The 9,840-nt window shown below is 33.3% G+C and overlaps 1 pseudogene; it reads right to left on the bottom strand.

Moving 5' to 3' along the window:
- Window positions 1–7,220: 7,220 nt before the first annotated feature.
- On the bottom strand, window positions 7,221–8,147 carry LOC131408726 (olfactory receptor 51A7-like; annotated as a pseudogene).
- Between the last annotated feature and the right edge of the window lie 1,693 nt (window positions 8,148–9,840).

The raw sequence follows: 9,840 nt of genomic DNA, 5'->3' as shown, positions 1-9,840 counted from the left end.
GATGCATTTAGAGAGCTCTGCAATGAAAGAAAGAGATTCTTCAGTTGGTAAAAGATTAAAATATGGTAATTTCACAGAAAAAAAGCAATTTGTGTGTTCTTTCAGCTCTTTCAACAGAACAAAGCATTTATGTGGCTATCATACATAGAGAAATACATGCCCCTTTAGACTAGAATCTTCAGATATCAGTTTGGAAAAAATATTTCAGCTAGAAACTAGATTTTTATTTTGCACTCAGATACGTGTCTGAATTCATTTTTCCTGTAAAATTTTGATTACTAGTAGTCAATTACACTCTAATTCTCTACTTTCTTGCTTTCATATCCTAGATATGATATTGGGTAGAATATATGATTCCTAGAGTGACACTAAATAAAGGCAAAGGAATTTCAGACTCAGTTGCTTTCTAACTCCTGAAATCCCACAAATCTATGGTCTTCTCAAAACCAACCTATCCTTAGTTCTATTCCTAGCCATCTGAAAATTGCTTATTTAAACATCCTTTTAAAGTTCCTATTTTCAAATCATTCATATTTTTGTAAAAGTAGTCACCGCAGAGTTTACTGAAAGATTATGTCTCGTTTTCTCCTTTCCTGTAATTTGTGACCATTTGTGTAGTGTCGATAGGAGAATAAAAACCTGAAGTGGTCATTATCACGATTTAGGAGAAAATTTGAATTCTGTTGAAAGCTTATCCCCTAAAAGGTCCATAGTCCATTCACATAGTCTTTGAAAGGAACATTATTCCTAGAGGTATGACATTTGGAGGTGTCTTCCTGCTCTGTGAGAAGTTGTGTGGTTATTGCCAAACAAAAGAAGTAAAGTGAAAGCAAAATAGATAAGGATATCTGAGTGCTTACCAGAGAGTAGATATTTTGGAGAGCACTTTTGAGAGTAGCTGAAGGATTTCAGCATAAATCCCAGACGTCACTGCATTTGTCTGCCCCCAAAGTCTCCTCCTGATATATGAGGGCTTGTCTCTTTTTGCTCCTCCAATTACCTGCTTGAGGGGCAGCGAACTCTCTGGGGATTGCAGCCAGGCTGGATGTGTTCTGAGAATAAGAATAAACATGTGCAGAGGCATTAAATCCACAGAGATAGTTAATACCAACGACATGAAATAAGTATCCAGACCTTGAATTAGGGACTATTTTGGTTAGAGAGAGGATCTTAATAACCAGGTGTGGTAAAGACGTGGTAATCCTGTGCAAAATCTCTGACACTTCTGTTGGGTATTTGGCTCAGGCAATACTCCTCTGCCCTAAGCAGAGTCAAAGCAGAGTGCTCTGAGTTGAGCCTGTGATTCAAAGAAGTGATGCAGAACAAACACCCTATGACATATATTTTTAGCCTAGACTACTCCTGAAGCCTCGATTCATTCTTCCATATACTCCTGGACATCACTAACTAAACATCATTTTAAACCAACTTGTCCAAATTAGACTCCATTTCTCCCTTCCAAAATCTGCCTCTCCTTAGAAATTCAACATAATAATAAACTTTTATGCTTAATATTGCACAAGCCAAAAATCTGAGTCCTTTAATCTCTTCTGCCCCAGACTTTGTACATAGCAGTAGCTAACATTTATTGTGTTAAATTGTTCCACTTACCGAGATTCATTCATTACTAGATGATGATTTTGAATCCTTTAATATTTTGAGTAATAGTAAATACTTTTATCTTCATTTTACTGATGAAGAAAATATTTCTCAAGGAGGTCAAATAGTCTGTCCAAGATCATATAGGAGTTGTATGGTAGAGGTAAGGTAGAAACCTTACCTCTCCTGATAACTAAACATGTTGCATGCAATCAGAATGATCAATCAATGTTTGCGGAGTTACAGACTGAAAGGTTGGCTGAAACTCTGCATTATTTTCGGCATTCTAAACCACCTACTAGTTTATTCTTGGAGGTTATATGGCTAATCTTACAGTTGGAAACCTTTGTGACAAAGAAAATAATGGTAGTATAGGGATACCGAAGAAATACTTTAGTAAGGAGGAAGGGTAACAAGGTTTTACTACAACCCTCCATCATAAAGTCTTTTAAACTTCATTATGATTGCTTTTTAATTGTTGATAGGCTACTGTTTGTATCCTCCTTGGTTATATAGTCAAGAATTCTTTCCCATCCAGTCTTACTTCCTCTCTGAGCTTACTACAGTTTCTTCTCATTAAAGAAATAGCCAGATGCACCTTGGTTTGTTTTCTATGTTTATTGCTATGGTGGTGTGATTTGTCCTTTGGCTCAATGTCCAACTTTGAAGACTGAGTTAATTTGTTCTGTAGTGATATAAGGTAAGCTACAAAAGGGCAGGCAGCACATTTATTTTGTAATCTTGACATGTCCAGTCACTAGCACAGTGGATGGCATATAGTAGCTTAAAAAGTATTTATTGAATGAATGAATGAATTGCATTTTTAAAACTGGCATGATAAAATATGTGCTATTTTTACCTTTATTATCATTCCCATTTTGCTATATTTGCTATAAAATAAAAAGACTGATTCTAGTAATTGTAGAATCTACTTATATGAATTTTTACGTATTAAAATAGTATTATAGCTACTTTTGCATATGTTTATTGCATAATATTATATTTGAAAATTTATTTGTGTATAGATAATACATAAAAGTTTTATTTGTATGTGGAGAAAGTTTTAAGTGCAAAACATTATAAATATTATAATAAAGATGAATTATGCAAATATAATTATTAACATTTTGTTACATAGATTTGAAGGGTTTTTCCTGTTAAAAAAATATTAGAGGACAGCCATTTTTTCCCTTGGTTCTTATGCACAGAATAATCATGAAGATATGATATATAAAATGGATGAGATGTAGCTAAAGTAGTGCCTCTACAGACAATTTTAAGTTGAGTTCATTTATCAGGAAAGAGGTATAGGTGAAAATCTAAAGATGTAACTTCCACTTCAGGATGATAATAAAGAAAAGCAAATTAAACCCAAAGTACAAAGGAAGGGATAATAAAGGTAAGATGAGAAATCAATAAAATATATATCTGATATAAATAGAGAAAATCAACAAAACAGAAATCTCTTTCTGGTTCTATGAAAAGTTTAAGAATATCCATAAATGTCTTAGCAACACTAATCAAGAATAAAAAGAGGAAACATGAAATTTATATTAATAATGAAGACAGGGAATATCTCTATAGATTCTACCAACAATATAAAAGATATTAAGTTGATATAATGAACATGATAAGCAACTTTGTCTTTTTTACAGTAAAATGGACAACTTAAGTGAAATGGACAAATTCTTTGATAAACTCTAGTCTCCAGAACTGAAAAACGAGGGGGGAAATCTGGTTAGTTCTTTATCTGTTAACAAAATTTAATTTAGAATTAAAAAAAAAAAGAAGCCCTCAAAGTAAAGCACAAGCCAAGAGGCCACATTTGTGATTCATATTAAGCATTTAACAAAAGAATACCAATATTATACATACTCTGTTAGAGAATAAAACACTTCTCCACTAGTTTTATGTGTGATACCTAACCAGACAATTACATAAGGAGAAACAGTAACCAATGGTTAATATTTCTCATGAATATAGATACAAACATATTAAAAATAGCACATAAAGGACAGTGATATATAAAAAGGATAATACATCATGAGCAACTGGACTTTGTTATAGGAATACATAGTTTTCAAAAACCATGAATATACTTCACAATGACATAGAGGAAAAACTACATGATCATCTCAGTAGAAAAAATCCTAAAATATTTTTATCATGAAAGCTATGAGTAAACTAGAAATAGAGTAAACTACTACCTTGAATTAACAGACATATATAAAAATACTATAACTAACATTAAAACAATGAAAAATGTTGGACGTTTTTCCTCAAAGACATGTGAAGTTCAGGATGTCCTTAGCAGTACTTCTGCTCAAAATTGTACTAGATGTCTAAGAGAGTGTAACATAGAAAGAAAAAAAAATGAAAAATATAAAAATTTGAAAGGATAAAGTAAAAATGTCTCTATTCACAAATGATATGATTGCTTATGTAGAAATCTATAAATATTTAAAATAAGGGAGTTTAGAAAAACAGGCCAGATAAAAGATCAATATACAAAACTGTATTTCTACGTACTTGAAAAAACTATTTGTGTAAATTGAAAATATCATTTACATCAAACAATCAAGATGTTTAATTGGGAATATCAAATATGTAAAAATGAATGTAATTAAATGCTTTCAAGACATGTACACTGAAAACTTCAAAACATAGCAGATAATTTTAACAGAAGACCTAAATAATAGAGAAAGATTATGTTCATTGATTAGAAAACGCTATTTTGCTAAGATAGTAATTTTCCCTGAGTAAGAATTGACTCAGCATAGTTCTAATCAAATCCTAGTAAATTTTATTATGGAAATTGACAAGTTGATTGTATACTTTATGTGGAAATGCAAAAACCCTAGCATAGGCAAGACAAGAAAAACATTGGATGAACTATACCATTAGATTTCATGACTAACTCTAAAGTAGCATTCATTCAGCAGTGTGATACTGACACAGTGTTAGAGAAGGTCATAGAGAAGATGAACTGCCAGTTGACTGACGAGCTGGACCCAGGCAATTGGAGGCTCCTTACCCCTTCCCCTGTCCTTAGAATGTATGTTTGCCCACCATTCCCACAGTGGGTGCCATTTTCAAAGACGTAGCCTTGAGAGAGCAATGTTGAGATGACCTGGATAGGCTTATGACAACCCAGTTAAGGCCTCTGTATAAACTTTTAAGATTCTGACAGGCAGGTGTGGAGATCTACTCATCTTGTGGCTGCTCAAGACAAGCCTCGTATGTACGTCCCCTTGCTTATTAAACCTGCCACCTACCAATCTGGAGTAGTCTGCCTCTTTCTTCAGTCTCTCCTTGCCCTACACGTACAGGGGCCAGTTTCGGATTTTACCCAGAAAATTCCTGAGGTTGTGAACCAACACACAAGAATAGACAAAGTAACGGTAACAAACTTCAATAAGGAAAGGAAGGTCTTTTCAATAAATGGAGCAATTTATATTCAAAAATAACTAAATAAGTATTGAACTTTATCATAAATTAATTTCAGGTAGATCATAGACCTAAGTATTAAATGTAAAATTAAAAAATGTAGAAGAAAAACTATAATAACATGTTCATGACCTTGGGACAACATTTTCATGATGAATTGCATTCTCCGTTTGGATACTCTCCAATTGCATACTCCACCAAGTATCTTGGTTCCTAATTCTTGGTGTAATAGCATGATGTATGTATTTCCTGAGAACTCCCAAGACAATTCCTACAGGCCACTATGTGAGTTGATTTCTTATGTAACCTTAATAATTTTTTTTAAATCATGTTTTTGATGTTGTTGTTTCTCACTAGTGTCATTCTGTCATCTTTTGGCTGTTTTAGTAGACAGCTAGTGGTTTTGTTTGGTTTTATTTTACTTTAATTTGTTTTGTTTTGTTTATTCTTTCCAAATACCATTTCTCCAATGCTTCTAGGAAGAGAAACTCCTTTCTTTGTTTATTACAGTCACAGTGATTGTAGTAATGCCATGACCCAGTTTTGCCAAGCAAATTGAGTTCATATCCCTAGGTATTATGACCAGTTCTGGGTTAAGGGTATTAGATAATCTGTATTTTTCAGCTCTTTCCCTAGATCTCTAACTGTAGTTTATAGTGCAAGACTCCTCTCTTCTCTGTTAGTCGAAATGTAAGAAGTGTCCCCACTATTTGGTCCTCCTGTTATGACCATTTACCACATTATGTAGGTTGCTTCATTCAGAATACTAATAGAAGCAGATAGGTGAAGAGAGTGAGAGTTGGTAGTGCTAATGACATCTTCTAGAACTTAACGATGATGTAGCTCCCCAGGTTCCTAAAACTTTTACTTCATATCTGTGAGCCATTGAAATGCTCTACCTAAAAATGTTGTATAAATAAAATAATTTCATTTGGTTTACTGTCACTAAATATAGGGGGTCTATCTAATACGAGCTTTCTAATTTTTAGAGTTTAGTGTGGATTAAAGATAGTAGTGCTTATTAGAAGTACGACTAAATTCACGTAGATGACTTTTAGCGAGGACATGATTAGATGCTATCTATATACAGTAGATTACTCCAGTTATTTTATGATTTCTTAATACTATTTGTGCTTGCCTTTACTTTAATTTCTGTCTCAACTAATTAATTTACAGAACAACTGAACTCTACATTAATGAAGGTTGCCAGACATATTCTAATAGATTCTTTGATTTTCTTGTCATGCATTATATTCATGCCTTCAAAATTTGGTAGGATTACTATGCTTTTGACAAACATGCAAAAAACAACTGATATGTTCCAGGCACTTTGCTGGACACTGATAAGGACAGAAATTAAAATATTCTACTTTAATCACATACACATTGACGTAGGATATAGACAAGAAATAATACTGTCATTTAGGCCTATAACTGGCAAAAAGTTGTTATACAGACTTGAATAAGGACCAGGTCATCCAATATGCTTGCCAAAGGAAGCAATTTATTAAATAAATTTCAGACAATTTAAAATATAAATGAATAAAATATTTATTCATCTATTATTTTTACATTTAATACATGTTTCACAGTACTTGAGGAGAGGAGTATTTATATGGTTTATTTGAATTTTTCATGTATGACACACATACACAAACACACATATCCTCCCAACACACACACACAGGTGCACACAAGCTAGGTGTTTAGGAGATGCTGACACTTTATGTGTGTGTATATACGTGTGTGTGTGACAAGTCTTTCAGTTCACTTTAGTCACTGCTGATCATTCCTGAGTTAATTGGAGCCATGTTCTCTTTTTCCTAAATGAATATATCAATTTTCTTCTTTTTTTGCTAATAATATATTGAAAATTTGCTTAATCAAATTAAGATGGTGCTTCTATGACTGTTGTTGATATAGTTGTATAGCTGGTTGTGTGGAGAGGTAAAAGAGAGAAAGCCAGTAGGAAACGTAGTTATCAGAATATTATAACCTCAAGCCATCTAGTGAATTGTTGCTGCTAAATTATGTTTTGAAATTTGATGAGCCTGCTGAGTAAATGCAGTACATATTTATGTCAATCTCTATTAATTCGTTGTCATTCTTGGATTCCTACATTTGATCAAAAATTTCCAAGTGAGCTGGGCATTCATTGCAGCTCAAATTTCCCATCAACCTTCTTTCTCACATAATTTTGCCAGGATCCCATTTCTAATCAGCTGATTCTTCACAGAGTACACAATGGGATTCATTAGAGGGGGAACCATAAGGAAGATATCAGCTATGATAACTCTAATATCTGGAGAAACATGTTTGGCAAAGTGGTGAATAATAGCCAAGGTGATGACAGGCACATAGAAGATGAACACAGCACAGATGTGGGAGATACAAGTGTTGAGGGCCTTGAGGCAGCCCTTATCTGAGGCGATTTTCAGGATCAGCATATAAGACATGGAAATGAACACCAAGTGTGACAAAACTGCTATAGTCACAAATAGTCCATAAGTGATATTGACTCTGTTGTCAGAATATGCCAGCTTCATGACATCCTGGCAGAGGCAGTACGAGTGGGATAGACTTTTCTTGCAGAATTTCAGCCTCCTGAGAATAAAGGGAAGAAGGAAGACCAATAAGATATTTTTTATAACAAATAAAAGGCCAATTTTAATGACTCTGTCAATGATCAGGATGGAGGTATATCTCAGAGGGACGTAGATGGCTATAAAGTGATCAATGGACATGATAAGAAGAACTGATGACTCCATAGTTGAGAATCCATGAATGAAAAACTCTTAGGCAAAGCATGCATCAGGGTAAATTCTTATGGCATTGAACAAGAAGATTCTCAGCATGGTTGGAAGGGAGGAGATGGACAGTCCTAGGTCAGAAAAGGTCAGCATGGAGAGGAAATAATACATAGGCTCATGCAGAGATGTCTCTGTTTTTATGAAAAAGAGGATGGTGCAGTTCCCCAGGATGGCAGCAAGGTACTTGAGGCAAAGGGGGATGGAGACCCAAATGTGAGTAGGCTCCATCCCTGAGATCCCAATGAGGAGGAAGGTAGAGATTTCCACTTCAGAGGTGTTAAAGTTTGACATTACAGGAATGTGAGGGAATCAGGATGTGTGTCTCAGAAGAGTCTTCCTGCAATGGCCTAAATTAATTTGCTTAAATGTATATTTGTTTAACCATTTATTTGGTCAGTGAAAATTCTGTGATTCCAAGCATTCTATAACAGTTCTTATGACTGAAAGAAAATGTTTTATAAAATATGGATAAGAATAATATCATAACACATATAAGTAGGATACCAAGAGAAACATGAAAATATATTTATCCCACATATATTCATAAATAGATGGATATAAATATTTGAAATATTTTCCCTATACTCAGCACATGGGAAGGAAACAGAAAATTTCTGAGCCCCTATTTCCTGTAGCATATTTTGTCAGGATAAGGATGCTCTATGAATTTGGAAATTGTGTGGATTAGTACAGGTTCAAATCAAGAACATCACACTGCAAATATAGTGGCAGTTATTTAATATTTAATCTTTAAAAAATGGGATTGTTTTTTAAAATGATGGTAGGGCAATTGGATATCGACATGCAAAAGAATGAATTTGGACCTCTACCTCACACCGTATACAAAGAAATTATATCAAAATATGTTATCAACATATATACTATATACAAGAGCTAAAACAGTAAAATTATTTGAAGGAAACATAGGAGTAGATCTTTTTAAACTTAAGTAGGGGAAATGGATTTATATCCATTTCAAAGTACAAACTAAGAAAAAATACATAAATTAGACTTAAAATTAAAAAAAGTTGTGATTCAAAGGACACCATCAAGAAAGTCAACAGACAGTTGACTTTCACAGAATTCTTTCACAGAATGAAACAAAGTATTTGCAAATCATATATCTGAATATGCATCCAGAATTTAGAAAGAATCCTTACAACTCAATAACGAAGTTGTAAAAGATCCTTCATGTCATTAATCATTGGGGAAATGCAAGTCAAATCTGCAATGAGATACCATTTCACACCTATGAGCTGACTAAAATTAAAAGAACAACAGTAACAAGTGTTGACAAGAATTCGGAGAAATTTGAACCTTTATACATTGGTGGTGGGATTACAAAATGGTGTGCCAACTTTGGAAAGCAGTTTGGAAGTTTCTCTAAACGTTAAACATAGAGTTACCATATGACCCAGAAATTTCACACTTTAATATACTTCTAAGAGAAATAAAAATATGTATTTTAAAATCAAAGCCTCATACACTGTCCAAATTTATCAACTGATGTATGAATAAATAAGCTGTTCTGCATCTGTACGATGGACTATTATTTGGCTATAAAAATGAATGAAGTACTAATATATGCTACAGCATGAATGAATCTTGATAACATTATGCAAAGTGAAAGAAGACAATCACAAAAGACCATTTAGTGTATTATTCTGTTTATATGAGATGTTCAGAATAGGCATTCATAGAAACAGAAAGTATATTAGTGATTTTCATGGGTTGGCGGAAGGAACAAAATGAGTAGTGACCTCTAATGGATAAAGAATTTTTTAAGGAGTTGTTGAAAATGGTTTTGATTGTTGTACAACTCTAAGAAAATACTAAAACCCATTGAACCATAGAATTTAAAATCATGAATTTTATGCTACGTGAATTAAATCTCAGTAAAGTTGTTATATAAGTTCATCTCAAATACGTATGTTTATTATTCCCTCATATGTAAAATTTGCAATATGAAAATGACATTTTTATT

The sequence above is a fragment of the Diceros bicornis genome, chromosome 7, assembly GCF_020826845.1.
Source record: "Diceros bicornis minor isolate mBicDic1 chromosome 7, mDicBic1.mat.cur, whole genome shotgun sequence".
In the NCBI taxonomy this organism is placed as follows: domain Eukaryota; kingdom Metazoa; phylum Chordata; class Mammalia; order Perissodactyla; family Rhinocerotidae; genus Diceros; species Diceros bicornis.
Note: the sequence above shows the minus strand (reverse complement) of the source record. Positions and strands in the feature narration are given on the sequence as shown.